Source organism: Heloderma suspectum, chromosome 1 (genome assembly GCF_057233095.1).
Source record: "Heloderma suspectum isolate Gila_16-S chromosome 1, 16-S_ref, whole genome shotgun sequence".
NCBI classification, from domain to species: domain Eukaryota; kingdom Metazoa; phylum Chordata; class Lepidosauria; order Squamata; family Helodermatidae; genus Heloderma; species Heloderma suspectum.
The window spans coordinates 330,151,728-330,174,441 of record NC_139458.1 but is presented as its reverse complement, the minus strand read 5'-3'; the positions used below and the strand labels follow the sequence as shown (position 1 = coordinate 330,174,441).

The following is a 22,714-nucleotide window of genomic DNA, read 5'->3' as shown; positions in this document are numbered from 1 at the left end:
TGAGAGAAGGCTTTTGCCTCCATGTCCTGCTTGTGGGTTTCCAGGAGGAATCAAGTTGGCTGCTGGGAGAAACAGGATGCGGGACTAAACAGGCCTATCTGCTTATGGAGGAAGGATGAAGGTCTGTAGACTGGGTTCATCCAAGGCAACAAGGGGAGAAGAGGGGGCTCCTTGAGCAAGCAGAGGTGGCACAATATATACAGAGCATGGAACACCAGTGGCTAAATGAAAAGGATAGTTCACTGTCCCTAGAAGCTGCCCTTTGCTGTACTGGAGATGATCGCCTTCCATTCTGTAGAAGCAGCACAGCTGCAAACATCCAACACAGGATTTCTGAAAGCTCATTTATTTATTTTACCCTATATTTCAGAAAAAATAACATATTTTTGCAGGACTCTGGGTTTTGCAACTCCTATAAGATTAAGGGCGCAATCCTATACATCCTTACCTGGGAGTAAGTCCCATTGAACTCAGTGGGGCTTACTTCTGAGTAGACATCCATAGGATTGCGCTGTAAATTGGTGTACAATATCCTATAACACTTAAAACTAAATCCTAGAAATTGTTGCTTTGTTTAAAGAACAAAGCCACTTGTTTTTACGTTGCATTAATAGATTTGGTTTGAGGGATGTGTAGGTGTGGGGTGGATTTCTTTGCATATTTTAAAGAGCTTTTATCAGTTACATACAACCCTGTTTTTCATTAAGGTCAAAACGTATAGGGATACTCCAGTGACTTAACTTAGCCATTTCAAAAGGAATATTAGCAATTCAAATAAAAAGGAAGTCAAGGGAAGCTTCATCCCCAAGGCATCTGTGCTAGCAGAACACATTAAAATTCTCAAGGCACTCTATAAACTGCAACAGGCTTTGCACATATGATTAACAAGTTGCTATACATATGGATGGAATCTTAATACAATGTTTATCATGACATTACTAAATCTGATAGTAGTGTGTATTATTCTGTAGTGAGGTTGAAGTATAAATTGTGGTTTTAAATCTCCTCTATAAAGTACAAATATTAATGATAACTTCGTAAAAGCAAACTGAGTATGCATTATTAAAGGTACAGTACAGAGGACAGCACTCTCTCCAACACGGCTGAAAAGGTATTAATATCTGTTTTCATTTATTTGAGCATCTTGGGCAAATAATAAATGTTTTAACATTTTAAAGCAGGGGTGGTGGTGGAGGAGGTATTCCTAGGTAATCCAGAACAAATATAGCCCAATCATCATATTGTTCAGCAGAAAGCCATTCTGAATAACACAACAAAATATATTTTGGAGAAATACATTGGCCTTGACCCAATCCACTGCAGGTGCAAGGGATCCTTATGGCAATTCACAGAGCCCTGTTTCCTCCGTGCTCCCTCTTCCTGGTGTATACAAAGATGCCAGGCCTTCATAGGGAATGCGGGGACCACCCAGATCTACATCCAGCATGCTCCTCCTTCCACTCAGTCATGGAACAGAAGCTTGAAGCCTCCCATTCCCTGACAGTAAGAGCTTTAAGCTAAGGAATTTTCGCCATTTTTAGAATGGAGAAAATGCTGCACAGAAGCCAGGAAACTGCACACACAAAATAGGTGGTCGGGAGAAAGGGGTTGGGGCTAGGGGAAAGGGCATGGTCATTTGGGCAACCCTGGAGGACTGGACTGGGACCCCAGAAGGGCCAGATTTGGCCCTCAGACCTGAGGTTTGACCCGTGCGCTACCCAGAAAGGTGCTAGATCCATGGTGAGCTTGATCAGACCCACTGGGTTATTTTATTGCTGTTTATAAACAAAGCACAGGAAATGATGTGCTTCCTTTGATTCAACTGATCACAGAAGAGAAGAACTACTTGAATTTCAGCTGGATAAGAAGATCAAGTTATGACTACAATTTTTGAAAGGAAAAACACTCATTACGATCAATACTTTGCTGGGCAAACAAGAAGTTGCTTTTGAAAGGAATGTCTGAGCGCACATTTTCCCAACTGAGCAAGGGAGGCTTGTCTGCAGAACTAGGCTTATCTCTGGGTGCGTACATCAGGATGGGTCTTTTGTTTTGGTGATTTAAATCATGCATGATTACAATCACCAAGGTGCAAAAAAAAAAAAAAGTCAGACTCAAATTTTTGATTAAAATCAAGTTTCATATTTTGTAATTCACATATCACCTAAAGAAGAATGCATACTGATTGATTGCAGAATCAATTAAAACATCAAAATGGAACCTGTAACAAAATGTTGCAGTGTGGCATGATCTTGTTCAGGGTGCCAGCCAGCCAGCCATGCCCTTTTACAGGATATTCCATTCCATCCCTCTGCTTTTCTGTTGCCACCCCCTTCCAAACAGTCAGCCCATTCTGTGCCCTCTGAGCATGCTCATTTCTCATTGGGGAGGGAACCCCCACCTTAGGGCCCACCCCCTGAAAAATGTTGTGGTGTTGTTTTGGTACTTCAGCAACCCTTGGGGTTCCTGTTATGCACAGAGGTGCTATTTTGGCTACATAACGATTGACACTTGGATAATTGAGTTTGCTGTTAGTATAAATGATTGGCTTAGACTCTAAGCCTTCGAAAGCATTTCTGTGCCAGATCTTGGAATGGAACAAATGAAATAAAGCAAAGAAGAGCCTTTGAGCAATAAGAAACTTCCTTTCTCTCACAACTCAGTAAATATGGTATGGTTGTAACTGCTGTGAACTGCCCAGAGAGCCTCAGCTGTTGGGCAGGATATAAATGTAATAAACAACAACAACAACAATAATAAATAGAACTGGCCTCCATTCTGGGATAAGGGTTAGAGAGTTTCCAGACACCGGTCACCTCTCCTAACCATGGAACACATCCCAAAGCAGCCTTTCTGCAACCTACTGCCCTCCAGATATGTTGAACTACAACTCCCATCATTCCCCAATGGCTGGGAATAATGAGAGTTGCAATCAAACCCATTTAGAAGGTACCAGGTTGGGGGAGACTGTACCTAAAGAGTATTGCAACAAACAGAGGCCTGCCTGCCTTCCCAAGCCTCACTGCTGGATGACCAGCTGAAATCCTCTAGTTAGTGCTGATGGCAATATAATTCTTCTTCCCTGCTGTGACAACGTAATGTGCCAAAATAATTATGTTCTCCCTTCTACTTATCTACTTATCTTCTGGGCTGAGGGAAGCCGTGTCAGTAGCATTGGTGCTGGTTGTGTGGCTGCTTCCTCCCCTGCAAGGAATAACACCTCAATGGAGAGCAATTTCCCCCGAAAAGACATTATTTTGTCTGACACACAGCACCCCCTGTGAAAGGACCCTCATCAGCATGACCATGACTGAAATCAATGGAACATGTTTTTTTAAGGCAGTGACCAGGGAGGGCTGGGGAAAGTACACCAGCCTGCAAGAGCAGGACTTAGGAAGGGGCTGACTGCATGCAGAAGAAATCAAAAGGCAGCCCAAGGTGACAACAGCCCCATGTCCTGGTAATCAACTCAGTAATTCTTACAACAATCCTGCAAGGCAGACCACTATTATCACCCCCATATTGTAGATGATGGAAGAGGAGCTGGCAGTATTTGCTTAAAGAGCTCATAGCTGAGAAGACATTTCAATCAAGAGTCTTCAGCCCACCTTTTAGCAAGTACTCCACATCTGCTCTACCACAATCTGGTGTTCAGCAGGACTCAAACCGTTTTCAGAACTCTGTGAGATTATCAAAGAGGGCCTCTGATCATGTGCAGAGTCTTTTCCCTTCCCCACGAAACAACAGCAGCTGATAAAGGTTGCCAGGCTGTGACATCCATCATTCGCGAGAAACAGGAATGTGCCTATAATTCTAGAAATTAAGCTAAAAGGACAGACAAGTCACTATCTCTCAGCCTAACCTACCTCACAGGGTTGCTGTGAGGATGTACTGTAAAGCAACTTTTTACTCCAGAAGGGAGTACAGGAATGAATATTAAGCCCCCAAGACCCACCGAATGGAAGAACACCAGCAACGGCACAGTCCTTTGCATATCTGTTCAGAAGGAAATCCCACTAAGTTCAGTGCGCCGTACTCCAGGGCAAGCATGCATGGGGCTGTGGCCAGCACTGCCTTCTTGTGGGATTTAGCAAAGGAGAATTTTGTGAGGGAACCCTTGCTGGCATTTACACTTCCAGCGCCTGCCGGTACAATACTTCCACTGTCTAGAACACTCATTCCATTTAAAAACAAGGCTAGATCTACACTTACACGTCCCCTGGACTACAAGGAGGTCAAATCAGTCAATCCTAAAGGAAATCAACCCTGACTGCTCATTGGAAGGACAGATACTGAAACTGAAGCTCAAATATTTTAGCCATCTAATGCGAAGAGAAAACTGTCTGTAAAAGACCCTGATGCTGGGAAAGGCTGAAGGCAAAGGAGATGGGGACAGCAGAGGATGAGATGACTAGATAGCATCACCGATGCAATGAATATGGACTTGAGCACTCTCCGGGAGACAGCGGAGGTCAGGAGGGCCTGGAGTGCTATGGCCCATGGGGTCACGAAGGGTCGGACATGACTGAACAACAACAGATCTACACTAGTGCTTTTTACTGGTACTGAAGTGCGCCGATAACCGTTGGGGCACATTACACACCCCATGTACCACTTTTGCAGCGCTAGCTCCCACTTTTTATTCCGTATTATCCAACAGATCACAGCAGACGTCGTTGTGTGCGCTACCAGGCATAAACGGGCAAGAGGGAGATAGCGTTGCCATGATGGGATCGTATCAGTTTGACACGAGGTGTCGATCCGGCGCCGGTCCCTCTTCCGCTTTGTAGTCAGCATTAACAACATTCACACGTGCACGCAAAAGGCGTACAAAGGAGACTTCGGGAGGAGACATCAGGACTGACCCAACTTCCCCCCACCCCCGGTCGCGCTCGACACGTAGGCGGGGGCACGCTCCCCCCAGCCCCCGAAGTGGTTTGCCCCGTGCCACGAACTTGGAGCAGACGGACCGTCCCGAGGCGCGTCCCCTGCGCCTTTGCGCCAGACGCAGGAACCCGAGAAGCGCTACTCAGACGGACGGGTTTGCACGGAGGAGGAAAGCCTGCGCCAGGAGCGCCCGACGCGCTCGGGCGAGCCCTTCCTTGCCAGGGCGAGAGCTCTCGGGGGCAAGAGGGGAGGGGCAGGAACCGCGAAGGGATCTCCGCAGGCGCTTCGCACGTCCCACCGGGAGGAGATCGGCTGGGCCGCGTAAGCGCAGCAACAGACCGGGGCGGGCAGAGCGGAGACCTTTCTCGGTGGCGCCCCCGTTTGCGCGCCTGAAGCCCCGCCAGATCCGCGCCATCGCCTAGTCCGGACCGCGAAGGGAAACTGCGACCCGCCCCAGCCTCTGGGCGACGAGCCCCGGTCCTGGACTTACCGCACGTACGGAGGCGGCGGCGGCGGCGGCGTGGGGCAGCCCCGAGAGGCGCCGGCAGCAGGGGACGCCTCCCCGCCCGGCCTCGCCTCGCGTCGCTCTCAAGCTTCTGGTGCTGGCGGCCCGAAGAGCTAATCTTGCCATCTGCCAGGAAGGAGCCGCTCAGAGCGCGCCCGGCTGCCGGCGGCAGGGCTGAATGAGGAAGCGCGGGAGGAGGCGGGAACTCGGGCTCGGCGGCTTCTTTGGGAGATCCTATGAAATCCTTCCTGGCCGTCCCCGGAGGGGAAGGAAGCACGGGCTGCCCCGGCTTTCCCGCGCTCGGCACGGCCGCGGTAAAAAGCCGCATGCTACAGAAGCTGGATCTCCTGGAACCCCAGAGGAGGCGGGAGGGAGGGGGGGGGGAGAGACCCAGGCCAGATCTCCACCTCGTGTCGGATCCTTATGATCCCGTCATGGTAGTGCTATATCCCCCTCACGCATTTCTACCTCGTAGGACACACGGTGATATTTGTTGCGGTATTTTGGATAATGTGGGATAGAAAGCAGGAAATGGCACTACGAGAGTGGTGCACTGAATGTGCGATGTGCCCCGACCGTTATCAGAGCACTTCGATACTGCTGTAAAGCAGTAGTGTAGATCCTGCCCCAAAGTTTCCTTGTCCTTTTGTGTAACTGGTTTATTGTGAGCCGAATTCTCTCTCAGTCTTGCCCCTCTGTTGCTGTCGGTTAGTAAACCCTAGTCGGTTTCTGGGCCGGATCGTGCAGAGGCGGGTTACTAAGAGTATTTAAAATACACGAGATTACTGGTTGTGCGAAGATTCTATACTCTAGCACTGTGGTAACGGGGAGAACCAATCAAATGTCAAACAACAGGAAGACCGATCCATTAGAGCCTGTGTGCAAGAGCTGGGTTGGGATGGGTTGGGTTTCTATGTCTTTTAAAGCAGGCATGAAATGTGTAAACCTTAGAGCATAATTTGAGCCAGGCATGAAGTTGTTCTGTCAGTAGCAGGATTCTGCCATGGAACAGGTCAAGTCGTCATGAAGGTTTCGTTCCATTAAATAATCTTAGGGTGCAACCCAAGGCATGCTTTGACTGAAAAGAGTCCTACAACTCCCAGCATGGCTGGCTGGGGAATGCTGGGAGTTGTAGGACTTTTTTTGTGTGTGGTCTAAATTTAGGGAGCAATCCAATGGCCATAGGATTTTTCAGTTTCTGGGATCCGAGCTCGGCCCCAGCACTCCAAGCTCAGTTCCCAGAAATCCAACTCCCCACCCCCACCACCTCACAGGAGGCGCGGTTCGTCCCTGGCTCTGCGCTCGTAAGAGCAGCACAGAGAACCGAAAAGCGGGGGGGGGGGGAGGAGAGGACCACAGAATCACCGGTACAATGCTTTCTATGTGCCATCTGACCTCATCCCCTCCCCCACTCCAAGGTACCCCAGATAAGATAGCCAGAGTCAGCTGTCTGGCCATAAATGCAGGGTGGCCAGAGTGCAGAGGAGAGGATCCACTCCGTGCTCTGTCTACCCTGCATTGGATAGTCGGGCGCCTCCAAATTCGGAGACAGCCCACTATCCCCATAGGATTGCGTCAAGTTATTTTATGCTGCAATGCTATACACAATTACCTGGGAGTAAGTAAGAATATTACTGGCTACACGTGCATACGATTTCAGTCTTTAACCATATAAGTTTTGGTCAGTAAACTGATTCAGTTCCCATATGAGTTGAACAATAGTACTGAAGCAAAGAGCATGTTTTGATTTTAGATTGTGTGTGTGTGTGTGTTGTGAATGTGTGTCATAGAGGCCTAATCTTAGAAAAGATGTATTCCCTCTTGTGTAAGAGGGAATGGACAATCCATCTTTTAAGATGGTACTTGCCACCCGACAGCATGTTTATAAGTAGTTGTATTAAAATAATATATTTTCCTAAAAAATAATAATATACTGCCTGATTAATTGGGACACCTTTTCAGTCAATCAAAAGTGTGTTTAACCGATTAATTTACCTGAAGTATCAATTAAATATTGCAGTCCTAGAGATCGTAGAACCACTTCTGAGTATGAACAAAGTGCCTTTGCTTATTTATTTATTTGTGTCATTTATGTCCCGCCCTTTAGTCAAAAAGGCTCCCAGAACAGCTGACAAAGATAAGTTCCTGCCTGTGGGCTTACAGTCCAGTTGTGGTGCAGCCAGGGCAGACTTTGGGGCAGAAGTCCAGGGCCCCCAGATGTAACAAGGCTCTGGTTGACCTCATTTGGGGAGGGGGAGTTTTTTTTTAAATATAGATACATAAATTTGTATATATCCACAGTAATGAATACATATGAAATGCATATATATGAAAATACAACTTACTCGCAATTATACATAGGCTTCAACAAAAACGGACCAGATACCCAAATAAGTACCTATTTGAAGATGGCATCTATGTGCCAACTGTTCAAATGTTGAAAGCATTATAAGGTCCTCAATCCATTGCATTCTAAGGGGGGAGTGTTTATCCTTCCAATGTTGTACTATCATAGAATCATAGAATAGTAGGGTTGGAAGGGGCCTATAAGACCATCTAGTCCAATCCCCTGCTCAATGCAGTCTTTTAGCTATCAAAAAAGTGCAGAGAATCCATTTATACCGGCCATTCATTAATTTCCATGAAGCAGGTTAAGAAGTTAAAATGGCGTGTAAATCAGTGAATATTAAAGACTGATCCGGTACAAAATTTATCTGTATAATAACCTCCTTCCCCAAAGAAGCAACTACTGGACATTGCCAAAACATATGTTTAAAAGAAGCATTAGCTGCATTGCGCTGCCAGCAATTAGCCGAATTAGACAATCCCTTATTAAAGAAATGTTGCGGTGTCCAAAAGACATGAAACAAAAGTTTTTTGCTGAATAAGACTCAGCCTAAGATCCATAGACATGATAGGTATAGATGCCAAAGCAGCAATCCACTCATTAGGCAGAATGGGACAATCCAATTCCCTATTCCGTTCCTGTTTAAAACCCTGTATATCATATTTATTCAACAGTAACAAGTATTTATAGACATGGATCATGGGACACTTTGCATGACTAGCCTCAATAAGTACTTCCAATAATGACAGAGAGTCTGATGCTGTAAAAGCATCTGGGCCAAATGTAGATGCTAATAAATGCTGCAACTGCAAGTACTGCCATTCAGCCATAGCTGGCAAGTCATATTTGGCATGCAGGACAGAAAATGACAAAAACTCATCATCAGCATGCACCAGTTGATCCAAAATAAAACTTGCCTTATCTGTCCATGTCTGCCACAAAAATATTTTCTTACCAATGTTTAGATCTGGATTGCCCCATAAAGTTAATTTAGTATGAGAAAATAAATCAAAGTGTAATTGAGGTGACATTATATGCCACACAACTCTAACTGTAGAAACTCTGGGAGGAACCTTATGTGTTCTTGTATGTCTAGAACTTTGTTGTTGTTGTTCAGTCGTTAAGTCGTGTCCGACTCTTCGTGACCCCATGGACCATAGCACACCAGGTCTTCCTGTCCTCCGACCTCTCCCGGAGTGTGCTCAAGTTCATATTCATTGCATTGGTGATGCTATCTAGCCATCTCATCCTCTGCCATCCCCTTCTCCATTTGCCTTCAATCTTTCCCAGCATCAGGGTCTTCTCCAGGAAGTTTTCTCTTCGCATTAGGGGGCCAAAATATTTGAGCTTCAGCTTCAGTAGCTGTCCTTCCAATGAGCAGTCAGGGTTGATTTCCTTTAGGATGGACTGATTTGACCTCCTTGCAGTCCAGGGGACTCATAAGAGCCTTCTCCAGCACCACAATTCAAAAGCATCAATTCTTCGGCGCTCAGCCTTCCTTATAGTCCAGCTCTCACAGCCATATGTTACTACTGGGAAAACCATAGCTTTGATTATATGGACCTTTGTCGGCAAGGTGATGTCCCTGCTTCTTACTATGCTGTCTAGGTTTGCCATAGCTTTCCTCCCAAGGAGCAAGCGTCTTTTAATTTCATGGCTACAGTCACCGTCTGCGGTGATCTTGGAGCCCAAGAAAATAAAATCTGTCACTGCTTCCATTTCTTCCCCTTCCATATGCCAGGAAGTGATGGGGCCAGATGCCATGATCTTCGTTTTTTTAATGTTGAGTTTCAAACCAGGTTTTGCACTCTCCACTTTCACCCTCAACAAGAGGCTGTTTAGATCCTCTTCGCTTTCTGCCATTAGGGTGGTATCGTCTGCATATCAGAGGTTGTTGATAATTCTCCTTGCTGCCATCCATTTAGAGAGAGGAACCGGACAAGAAGATTCCAAAACTGACCAAGGTGGAAGATCCGATGCAGACGGGAAACACCAAAATTCAGTGAGAGTCGGCAGATAAGCCCAATGATATAAGGCAAGATCAAGAAAACCAAATCCACCTTCTTTAATTGGAAGTTGCATCCTTGTCAGAGATAATCTTGGCAGAGAGGAACACCCGAAAAATTTACGAAACAAAGCACTGATTTTCTGAAAATGTTTGCCAGGTATAGATAAGGGAATCCCATATAGTATTAGTCTTATTTTCCTTACCCCACAAACTTAGTTTTGGGGCAGAAGATCAGGAACCCCAACTGTGACAAGGCTGGCTTACCTCGTTTTGAAGTAAGTGAAGTAATATACATTACCATGTAAAGAGTCAAGCTCCTATAAGATGATTGACAGTGCAATCCTATGCATATCTACTCAGAAGTTACTTATCCATTTATTGATTTTATTACTTTTATAGACTGCCTTTTCCCTGGAAGGAACCCAAGGTGGCTTCTGTGGTCCTTATCCTTTCCATTTTATCCTCACAACAACTCTGTGGAGTATGGGCTTACTCGCAAGTAAGTGTGTATATGACTGCAGCCTTAGTCCCATGTCTAAAATTACCCAAATTCATAACTGTTTCACCAGTGATTAATCATGCTATTACCCCCAAACTCCCAGCACACAGGATTAGGATACAGAGAATTAAAGATCAGAGCGTGTGACTTCTGGGCAGCATTGAGCAGTCCTGGATGCTCTTATTTCAGAATTAAGGACCTGCCATGACAATAGATGGACTTCCCCTCTGTTATTTTAGCATTATATTGTTATGACTGCCCCTCTTTCTTTCTTTCTTTATTTATTTATTTATTTATTTATTTACAGCATTTATACAACACTCCACATCTAAACAGATTCCAGAGTGGTGAAGAATAAAAGTTAACATGATAAAAAGATTAAAGGACATAAAACATCATATTAAAATTCTGGAGAGCCAGTGTGGTGTAGTGGCAAGAGTGTTGGACTAGGAGCTGGGAGATCCGGGTTCTAGTCCCCACTCGGCCATGGAAGTTCACTGGGTGACTTTGGGCCAGTCACACACTCTCAGCCCAACCCACCTCACAGGGTTGTTGTTGTGAGGATAAAATGGAGAGGAGGAGGATAATGTAAGCTGCCTTGGGTTCCTTGCAAGAGGAAAAAAGGTGGGGTATAAATGCAATAAATAAATAAATAAAATTCGTTATTTTTAAAAACAAAGTACTGAAAAAACTGTGCCTGGTCAGTCAAGGAAGGCTTCCTGGAATAAAGATGTTTTCAGGAGGTGCCAGAAACAACACAGTGTTGGCTCCTGCCTGACCTCCAAAGGCAGGGAGTTCCATAGAAAGGGGGCCACCACACTGAAGGCTCTTCTCTGGGTTGACTCCAGTCAGGCCATAGGTCCATGTGGAACCACCAGGAACATGCCTGGTGACTTCTCTGTGGTGAGAAGTCCCAAGGCCAATATAATCCAATAATCCCATTGTACTCAATGAAGCTTACTTTCAGTAAGTAGGTATAGGATTACAGCCTTAATTTGCACAGAAACTAGGATCTTGTAAGGGGCTCTACTTTGATCTGGTTGCTGTAAGTGTCAGGCTTAAGGGAGAAGAGCAGAGCCAATTAAACAATGTTGGCAGCTCCAAGAGGAAGAGATTATTTTTCCTTTATTCAAGCAACTGTTCAAAGTACACACTTCAAAAATTAGCTCATTCCATTCTTCTGTACATATTTATGGAAAGATCAGAGCACAAGATGGACTTTGGACTTTGAAGCAGGGTGGGTTAGGGTATTTTTTTAAAAAAAAATTTATGGTAAAATTTTATTGTTTTAAATTGTTTATGGTGGGTTGTACATCGCCCAGAGTGGCTGGGTGACCAGTCAGATGGGCGATTAATAAATTTAATAAATAAATAAATAAAGAAACGAGGGCACCCTTTTAGTAATGGGCGAACCCTCAGCCCTCACCCTATCTCTTTCCTAAAGTAATTACAAACATTCTCGGCAAGTATTTGGGGAAACTTGCCTATTTTCTAAGAACTTTTTCTTGTTCATAATGTTGGCACATGCATGTTAACCTTATTGTATTGCCCCCTGGGAACTGTAGTTCCCAGCACCAGCCCAGCTGAAGAAAGTCAGTTGCACATCAGTGAAGAAGAAACGGTTTAAGATCTAGATGGGGAACAGCATACAACATTTGCAAGAAACAAGGATATTCGGATCATCCAGTCAAGCAAGTAAAGGCTGCTTGACTGGATGATCTGATCATATGGTTCAGGGGTGGGCAACTTGTGGCCCTCCAGATGTTTTCGCCTACAACTCTCATTGGCCCTAGTGAGGGATCATGGGAATTGTAGGCCAAAACATCAAGTTGTGGCCCTCATCTCAGAGGGAGAGGAGCAGGGCCAGCCCTCCCATGAGCCAGGGTGAATCCCCTGCCTCAGGTGGCAGAGCAGGAGCAGGAGCAAATTGCATTCTCCACCCTCATCAAGAGGGCCCCCCATGGGTGCAGCCGAGCAAACATATATCCGCATGGGCAGGTGCTCTAGAAAGCTCTACCAATTACTTTCCTGTTGTAGCATTTGCCACTGTGGGAGAGTGGAGCGGACAGGGCTCTCCAGACCTGCCACTTGGTGGCACTGCAGCGGGTGCTCCAGAAAGCCCTGCTGGCCCCGCTTTCTGACTGTGACAAATGCCACAGTGGGAAAGCAGCTGGTGGGGCTCTCCAGAGCAGCCACCACTTATCCTCTGGCTTGCTCTGTGGATTCTTTTAGGGAGGTGGTGGGGGGAGATCCAGCCAGGGGTGGGGGTGGGGGAGAGACACAGTGGGTTGCTGGGAGACATGGCAAGTGGGTGAAGGGAGATGCAGCAAGCAGGTAGGGAGAGGTGTGGGTGGTGGGGAGACACCGTGGGGGTGGCAATGAGGGTGGGCCGATGCAGCAGAGGCGTGCATCTTCTCTCCTGCCTCAGGTGGTGGGACAGCTTGTGCCACCCCTGGAGATGAGAGGGGAAACGGAGTCATTCCACCAGCCCTGCTGAACAGCGTCCCTCATGAAAGGTCCTCTTCCCTCACCAGTCACCAGCACCAGCCATCCCAGCCAGGTGTGCAGAGTGAGAGAAAAGGGGAAGTGGAGCCATTCTAGCAGCCCTGCTAAAAAGTTTTTTCTTCTTCCCTTCCCATTCCTTTTTCCTTGTATGTCATGTATTTTTAGATTGTAAGCCTGCGGACAAGGACTGTCTTGTTTTACTGATTGCATGCAAGCTGCTCCAAGAGCAGGATAAAAATATTTCAATAAATAAAATAATGAGATTTTTAGCAAGAGTAAGATGTTTTATATTCGGAGCTGGAGAACAGTATTATTGTCATCATCACCTTCATCATCATCTTCATCATTACATTTATTAGGGGAAATGGTGCTTGATTTGTAATAGAGCACAGCATTGCTTGCTATCCCACTTTATTATCTGGATCATCTCTAGCCTGGTTTACCTCCACCACGATTCATTTGCAAAGCCTTTTAAAAAAATGTATTCAGCAAACTCTTGGAGACAAGCTGACTTTCTTCCTCCTTGATGTTTCCCCCCTCCTCAGATTTATTAATGTTCTTGCCATGGTTTTTCTTCACTAGCTAATTTCCATAAATTCACTCAACCCAGCTTGTGTCTCATGTGCAGTTTTTGAAAAGAATTATGTAAGAGCAGTCAGAAATTGGGAGAAGAATTTCCAGAAAGAAGCAACATATCAAATAGTGGCTTATGAGAAGCAGAATATACATCAAACGGGGACCAGTAGAGGAAGGAGGGTCGGGGGAGGTATAATCAAGTTGCAAATAACTGATTGTCATAACATGCTTGACATGCCTCTGTCTCACCATCTACAGCGTGGCTATGCATCTGTCTTGGTTATGTTTCTATCTCATCTAGTACTTTTTTCAATTCATTCTATGAAAAAAAAATGTTTACAGCACAACAATAAGCCGAGGGCTGGCTCCAGGTTTGAGAGGGTCCCTAGCAAAGTGCTCGTCCCTTCACGATCAGTGGGACCCCCCCTTGCTTAGCTGATGGTAGCAACCGCAGTGGATCATAGTGATGCTGTGATGGAGCCACCGTTTTAATTTCCACACTGATGCAGGAGGCAGTGTGGAAAACTAAAATGACTTCTCCCCAGCCCAACTGCCCGGCATTCATCAGATCAGGATGTTGGTTAAAGGGGGGACCAGAGCAGGCATTACCCAGAGGCCCTGCCAAGGTATTAGGAGCCCCGCAGTGGCCCAAGAGCGCTGCATATTGAGGTTGGGGCTGATGGAACCTATTTACTCCCATTTACATCAAATTGAGTTCAACAGAACTGACTCCAAGTACGGGTGTTTAAATAATAAGAAATATTTCCATGACTCTTGGCAGGTTGATAGTGATGCAACTGAACAGTCGGCTCTCGTGTGAAGTTTGTCTCCATGGCATGAGTTCGTGCAGTGCTGCATACACGTGAATATTTGTATTCCGAGGTCCGGGTCACTCACGCATGTGCATCTTCATTTCACCACACGTGGAAATGTACAGGTGCATGTCTATTTGAGCAATGACTCCACTGTGAATGCACAGTCACTGCATTTTGGGCACACTCATCAATAATCTCTTCCTCTAGACCACATAAGGGCAACCCATGGGCTCCAAGAGTCCCGTGGCTGCTCTCCGTGTGGCCTGCAGAGCCACAGGGTGCCTGCACCTGTCTGGCCCCCACCCAGCTGAGCAGCCATCAGTTGTGGGGAGCAGGAAACAGATTGCTGTTTCTCTCCTGTTAACATGGGGAAGCCTCTCCACCTCCCAGCAATCCTCGTACAGATCACTGTTTCCCTGCTGCTCTTTGCAGCGAAGAAATGGACATCTGCATCAGGATTGCTGCGAGGAGGGTGAGGTTAAAGCCTGCCCCTTGTGCCAGCAGTCCTGATGCAGAGATCGCTGTTCCCCCACTGCAATTAGCATTGAGCTTTTCTACATGAGGCATTTATTGTGCAGTCGTCATTCCCTAATCACAGTTCTTTATGGGTTCTTTAGACGACGTCATGATCCTCCAGTTTCGCTTCTGTTTTTAAACAGCACTTTTGGCAAGTATTTTTTAGAGCAGGGGAAATGCGGTATTATTTATGAAAGCCAAAGAAAATGCCTTTTCTACTTGTGTAATTGTGCTACTTCACTATACAACAGTGTCACCTACAGGATATGTAGTGGAAAAGCAGGAAAAGAAATGCTCCTCGTGTAGTGCTTGGATCTCAGTTCTGCGACCAAACCGAAAGCAGATACAGCCAATTAACAGCCTTGTGTAGAAAAGGTCATTGAGGAAACAACCTGCAGCAGGATCAGTGGGGTCCGGAGGGGTGATCGGACCCCTCAATCCCTTGCCCTTTCAACCTCCCCAGCCCCACGTGCTGAGATATGTGTACACCCATGTGCACCCCCACCTCACCACCTGGAACTGCATGTGGCCCTTGGGGCTAAAAAGGTTGCCTATGCACCCTCACCCTAGACTCAGCTCAGCAGGACTTGTTTCGCTAATTCGCAGCCGGTGGTGTATTTGCATAGTGCTGAGTAGCTGATCAATCACAGAAGCACTTTGTTTTCTAGACTAACAAAATGTATTACAAGTTGTTGTTTAAAGGACGGAATTTGTGACTGTGAACACGCAAGGTGCTTGAGAAAAAAGGTGGGGGTGATTTAGCTTATCCAGCGGAGGCTGGTGGCTCTGATGTCAGTGGGGTGGTGAATCCACTCTGGATTTCCGTCAGAACTCTAAAGGAGTGTCCAAGGTGCTGAGCACCTAGCACCTGGAACCTAGAGCGGATTCCCCACCCCACTGACATCGGAGCTACCAGCCTCCGCCGAGCCTATCTAAAGCAGGGTGATTGGCCGAAGAACCCCGATTCATTCCCTGGTATCTCCAGGTGGGGCTGGTAAAAGACCCCTGTCTTAGACACCCTGGAGACCTCTGCCAGTCAGTGCCCTAAACTGATATAGGAAGAAGGAGACAACTGTATTTTGCAAGGGAAGAGCAGTATGTCTGTCCACCTACATGCGTCTATCAACAGCGTCATCTTTTTGGTGGCAGGTTAAGACTTTCCTCTACTCCCAGGCATTTGGCAGCCTGTGATGGCGCATTTAGGCCAGTTGTTTTATCGGGTCCTGGTATCTTGTTGTAACTGGTTTTTAAGCTATTTTTAATTGTTGTTTTTTTTTTAAATTTGTATGTTAAAGATTTTATATTATGTTTTTATTCTCTTGTATTTTTGTGTTGTAATTTTTGTGAACCGCCCAGAGGTTGGCTATTGGACAGTATAGAAATGGAATGGATGGATGGATGGATGGATGAATCTACTACCTGAAACATCTTGGACCCCAATTCAGCTAAAGTTATGTGAGACTAAAGGCGCAATCCTATGGCCACTAGACAGTGGCTAGATGGCTGTAGGATTGTTCGGTCATTGGGAACTGACCTTGGAGCCTGTGCTCCAAGCTCAGTCCCTGGAAAAATCTCTCCTCTGCCACCTTTACTTACTTACTTACTTACTTACTTATTTATTTATTACATTTCTATACCGCCCGATAGCTGGAGCTCTCTGGGTGGTTTACAAAGATTAAAAACATAAAAAATACAATATACAGAGATTAAAAACCATTCACATAAAAACACATGAACAGACAATATACACAAAAGAAACATATATCTAAAACAACTTCAAACAACAATCTCAAGAACAAACAACCATGACCATAAGACATTCCAGGATCGATTAAACACTTATCAAATACTGCTGAATGCCTGGAAGAAGAGAAAGGTCTTAACCTGGTGTCGAAAAGATAACAATATTGGTGCCAGGTGGGGCTCGTTGGGGAGATCATTCCATAATTTGGGGGCCACTACCAAAAAGGCTTTCTCCCTTGTCGCCATCCTCCGAGCTTCCCTTGATGTTGGCAGCTGGAGGAGGGTCTTAGATGTTGAGCATAGTATATGGGTAGGTTCGTGTCAGGGGAGGTGCTCCATCAGGTATTATGGTCCCAAGCCATGTAAGGCTTTATAAGTTAAAACCAGCACCTTGAATTGGGCTCGGAAACATACAGGCAGCCAGTGCAAGCAGGCCAGAGTTGGTCTTATATGTTCGGACCTTCTGGCCCCCGTTAGCAATCTGGCTGCTGCGTTTTGCACAAGCTGCAGTTTCCAAACTGTCTTCAAAGGCAGCCCCACATAGAGTGCATTGCAGTAATCTAACTTGGAGAATACCAGAGCATAGACAACTGAAGCCAGGTTATCCCAGATAGGGGCATAGCTGGGCCACCAACCAAAGTTGGTAGAAGGCACTCCGTGCCACTGAGGACACCTGAGCCTCGAGTGACAAAGATGGCTCAAGGAGAACCTTCACGCTACAGATCTGCTCCTTCAGGGAGAATGCAACCCCATCCAGAACAGGTTGAGCACCCTCCATCCGGTCAGCAGAACCACCCACCAACAGCATCTCAGTCTTGTCTGGATTGAGCTTCAGTTTATTAGCCCTCATCCAGTCCATTGTTGCAGCCAGGCACTGATTCAGCACATCCACAGCCTCACCTGAAGAAGAAGAAAAGGAGAAATAGAGCTGCGTGGCATCAGCACACTGATGACAACGCACTCCAAAACTCCGGATGACCGCACTCAGTGGTTTCATGTAGATGTTGAATAGCATGGGGGACAAAACTGACCCCTGTGGAACCCTATATTGGAGAATCCACGGGGCCAAGCAGTGTTCCCCAAGCATCACCTTCTTGAGCTGACCCTCCAAGTAGGAGCGAAACCACTGCAATGCAGTGCCTCCCACTCCCAGCTCAGACAATCGTTCCAGAGGGATGCCATGATCAATGGTATCGAAAGCCGCTGAGAGGTCAAGGAGAATCAACAAGGTCACACTCCCCTTGTCTCTCTCCTGACATAGGTCATCATACAGGGTGACCAAGGCTGCTTCCATGCCAGAACCCGGCCTGAACCCCGACTGAAATGGATCTAAATAATCAGTCTCATCAGTGTCTGGAGCTGGCTGGCAACCACCTGCTCAAGAACCTTGCCCAGGAAAGGAACATTTGCCACTGGCCTAAAATTACTAAGATTTTCTGGGTCCAGGGAGGGTTTCTTTAGAAGTGGTCTCACTACTGCCTCTTTGAGGCAGCCTGGGACCACCCCCCTCTCACAAAATCACCTCCCTGGCCCAGCCAACTGTTCCTTCCCTGCCAGTTTTTATCAGCCAAGAGGGGCAAGGATCCTGTAGGGAAGTGGTTGCATGAACCTGTCCAAGCACCTTGTCAACGTCCTCGAGCTGTACCAACTGAAACTCATCCAGGAGAACAGAACAAGGTTGTGCTCTGGATACCTCACCAGATTCAACTGTTATAACACTGGAGTCTAAATCCTGGTGGATGCAAGAGATCTTATCCTGGAAGTACCTAGCAAATGAATTACAGCAGGCCTCAGAGGAATCTACAGTGTCCTTAGGGCTGGCATGTAATAGCCCCTGGATGACTCTGAAAAGCTCCGCTGGGCGGCAGACAGAAGATTCAATAGATGCAGCAAGACGATGTTTTTCTGCCACCCTCGCTGCCCCTGAATATACTTTACCATAAGCACATACCAGCATTTGACTGCATTCACTAGGAGTTCTCCCTCTGTACTCAAGCCATCTCCTATTTTGTTTCATCGCTCTTAGCTCTGGGGTATACCATGGAGCAGTTCGAGCTTTACTCAAGAGAGGGTACTCAGGAGCAATCATGTCAACCACCTGGGTCATTTCTGCATTCCACAGATCAACCAGGGTTTTGACAGGAGAGCCCACCATATCAGCTGGAAACCTCCCCAGAGTCCTCTGGAAACCATCCAGATCCATTAGCCTCTGGGGGCGGACCATCTTAATAGGTCCCCCACCCTTGCGAAGGAGAAAAGCTGCTGTAAGTCTAAACCTCAGCAGGTAATGATCCGACCATGACAAGGGGACTGATGCAAAGTCCTCCACCTTCAGCCCACCATCTCCATGTCCAGTTGCGAAAACCAAGTCTAGAGTATGCCCCACTACATGCGTCAGGTCGATGACATGTTGGGATAGTCCCATGGTTGTCATGGAAGCCATGAAATCCAGACAAGGGGCCATCAGCACGAATGTTGACATCCCTCAGAACCAACACTCTGGGGGATCACAACAACGCACCTGAGACAACCTCTATCAGCTCAGATAGGGAGTCTGTGGAGCAGTGGGGTGGGTGGTACACAAACAGAGTCCCCAATCTGTCCTGCTGGCCCAACACAAGGTGCAAACACTCCAGACCAGTAGTCACACGGACAGGGAGCCTGCAGAGGGAGATGGATAAACCACAGCAACTCCCCCTCCCCTGCCCTCAGGTCTTCCCTGATGCTGAAACAAGTGCTCCGGTGGGCAGAGCTAGGAGACACTAACTCCTCCCTGCTCACCCACCCAGGTCTCGGTTATACATGCCAGATCAGCCGCCTCATCCACTATTAAGTCATGGATGAGGGAGGTCTAACTTTGAACTGATCTGGCATTTAAAACCAGCATCCAGAGACCCGAGGGCAGGCTGATAGGGCAACCACCATGCCTGTGGTTGGGGGGAGGGCTGGAATATGGCACAGCCGTTAACTGCCTGGGCCGTGTTCCCCTAACCCAGCTAGCCCTCCTCCCAACACCATATCTCCCTTGACCTGTAACCACACTAATTGGACCCCCTTCACGTGCCACGACTTGGCCATATATCCTCTCACCCAGGCACATATTAGGATCCTAAGCAAAACAGACACAAAACAAAACAAAAAGCAACAACAACTAACACCCACACATAGAAGCCACAAGAGCCAGTCAACCGCATCAGAGCTGGGCAGATAAGAGCCTTCCCAGGGAGCTCAGGCCCAGGCCCAGTCAGCTCGAATCAGCCATGATTGGCCCAGGGCAGTTTTTTCTTTCCCTCTCCAGTTCCAGCCAGGGGGCTGGATTCTCACTGGCAGCAACACAGTCCCAGCCAGGGCCAATAAGGTGGTGAGCTACCTTGTAGGCAGCTCGGATCGTCCCCAGGCTCCACGCTCAGAAGAGCAGCATGGCGGAGAGTGCAGAAGTGCCAGTAGAACACTTCCTATGTGTTATCCCCCCCTCCCACCCCAAAGTCCCGTGGCTAGACAGCCAAAATTGGCCATCTAGCCACAAATGAAGGGCGGCCATAGCGTGTAGAAGATCCCCTCTGCGCTCCGCCTGCCCTGCATTGGATGGGCGGTCGCTTCTGAATTCGGAGGCGGCCGCCTATACGGATAGGATTGCTCCCTAATGGCACAATCCTATGCATACTTTCCTGGGAGTAAGCGCCATTGAACACAATGGAACTTACTTCTGAGTAAACATGCACTTACACTGACTGCATGCTCTATTGAAACAAAATCAAGTCAAAATTTGAAACAAGTCAAGTCACTTTCAGTGGGGCTTAGTGATAACTAATTTTAGCTGGATCAGGGCCTCAGCGTTAATGATTATTTATGGCATGAACCTGGCCCTGATCAGGGGATGCCTGACAGTAGGCATTCCACATGCAAACATGTCCCCAGTGGTGAACAGGCAATTACAATGTCATTTGGAAGAACAATTAGAGATAAAGACATGCATTTTAAATGATTACTATGATGAAGTGCCAAACAGATCCTTTGATAATTAATATAATCACCACCTCACCTCAGTCATACCGACAAAGCGAGGATATCACAAGGTGGTGGAGTGATTTATTTTTGCTCTTATTGTTTCTCTCCTACTGAATTCTGATGAATATAAAACCAACTGGGATTAATTAGCTACAAGCATAGCTCCGCAAGCTGAATACACTATTAAAAATGGCTGCATATTGCTTGATTCTTCTTGATAATAAGCAAAGTGTCAAATAATTTGAGATAAATGTATTTAAATATATTCATGGACCTCTTATCAAATCTGCTGGGTAAAGAGTTTATTAAAAGTCAGAGTCCATTAAACAAATGCGTGTGATTGCCACATGCACATCTCCTCGGGTGGTTGGTAATATGTGTGAGACATGAGACAACGTGATCAGCTGAGTTGTTAAAAATGCTCAACTGACTATTGCATGGCTGAAATATCTGAGCATTGCAAAATGCCAATAAATGGAAAAGGAAAATAAGAGCTCACTTACACACACTCAAAAGTGTGATGGTGCAAAATGGAGAGCTGTTAGCAAGTGGTGGAAGAGACACAGGGAAACAACTTAGGAATTGCAAATATGAACATTACAACTTAACATTCCACAAAAACAGAACTATAGTTTGAATGTATACCCTTGAAATGTAAGTTTTATTGTGAAATGATCTGAATCAGTGTGCCTTCTGTTTTGGCTTTCTCAAAAGTGTGAACATCTCCAATTTGAGTTATCTTCCATTTCAGCATTGGGTATAATCCCTGTGCCTTGCAGATATAAATATATTGGTTCAAGGTTAATGATACGACAGAACAGACTTGCAACTGGAAAGCAGCTTATCTAAGTGGTTGAGTTATGATTCTTGATAAAGAAAGATTGGGGACTATATTCAAGAATTCTCAAAGGGGCCAGCTGCAAAAAAAGAGATCTGCTTTCAAAAAGCCTTGGTGGCAGGCCTTAATCTGAGCAAAATTGCAATCCTGAACACAGTTATAAACACACACACACACACACCATGTTGTGAGTCACTTTGGGCACAATCTTGGGCAAAGGTGACATACAATAAATGGATGATGACGATGATACTCTCTCTCACACACACACACACACACACACACTGGACACAATAGGATTTAGAAGTAAGAAGGTATAAATTTGCACTGTGTCAAGAATGACAGCCTGCTTTTCCATCATAAGACTAGGCCTGGGTGTCACACCTCGAACCATGTGTTATCAGGAAGCTCCTTGGCCCTGCTGTTCAAGGCAGGCCACCAGGGTACAATGATGATAAGCCAAGTGTTTTGATGGTGAAAGTGGAGAGTGCAAAAGCTGGTTTGAAACTCAACATTCAAAAAACGAAGATCATGGCATCTGGCCCCATCACTTCCTGGCATATGGAAGGGGAAGAAATGGAAGCAGTGACAGATTTTATTTTCTTGGGCTCCAAGATCACTGCAGACGGTGACTGTAGCCATGAAATTAAAAGAGGCTTGCTCCTTGGGAGGAAAGCTATGGCAAACCTAGACAGCATAGTAAGAAGCAGAGACATCACCTTGCCGACAAAGGTCCGTCTAATCAAAGCTATGGTTTTCCCAGTAGTAACGTATGGCTGTGAGAGCTGGACTATAAGGAAGGCTGAGCGCCGAAGAATTGATGCTTTCGAGCTGTGGTGCTGGAGAAGGCTCTTACGAGTCCCCTGGACTGCAAGGGGGTCAAATCAGTCAGTCCTAAAGGAAATCAACCCTGACTGCTCATTGGAAGGACAGCTAACTGAAGCTGAAGCTCAAATATTTTGGCCACCTAATGCAAAGAGAAAACTCTGGAAAAGACCCTGATGCTGGGAAAGACTGAAGGCAAAAGGAGAAGGGGACGGCAGAGGATGAGATGGCTAGATAGCATCACTGATGCAATGAATATGGACTTGAGCACGCTCCGGAAGAGAGTGCGGGACAGGAAGGCCTGGCGTGCTATGGTCCATGGGGTCACGAAGAGTTGGACACGACTGAACGACTGAACAACAAACATGCGATAGAGAAGTTGCAACTGGGGAAACATCACAACGAATTTGGACAAGAAGTGAAGCCAATAGTGTGGAAACACACCCCTGGTTTTTACTGCCTTTCTGGCCAAAAGGCACTGAAATTAGCACTGAGGTTGCCCAGAAGGAATCACAACAACTTGGGGTTGGATAAATGGTTATTATAGGGAAGGGGATAGAGGGAAAGGAAGAACTGGAGGTGGTAGAGGGCTGTGTACAGAGGGCTACAACGCTGAAATACTCAGCGTCGACTAATCAAGGT

At 46.4% G+C, this 22,714-nt stretch overlaps 1 protein-coding gene and 1 long non-coding RNA gene across 5 annotated transcripts in view; one reads left to right on the top strand and one right to left on the bottom strand.

Annotated features, from left to right (window-relative positions):
- Positions 1-5,523, bottom strand: part of PKIB (cAMP-dependent protein kinase inhibitor beta) — a 68,122-nt gene extending 62,599 nt beyond the window's left edge. For all 4 annotated transcript variants that reach the window (XM_084827429.1, XM_084827431.1, XM_084827435.1 and 1 more), the window contains exon 1: positions 5,378-5,523. The gene's annotated coding sequence lies outside the window, so the exon portion shown is untranslated. The remainder of the gene's footprint in view (positions 1-5,377) is intronic.
- On the top strand, positions 5,192-13,361 carry LOC146359488 (uncharacterized). The gene is made up of 4 exons (XR_014786672.1): positions 5,192-5,706; positions 9,665-9,774; positions 10,147-10,246; positions 12,917-13,361. It is a non-coding gene; the product is annotated as an uncharacterized LOC146359488 (long non-coding RNA).
- Positions 13,362-22,714: the final 9,353 nt, after the last annotated feature.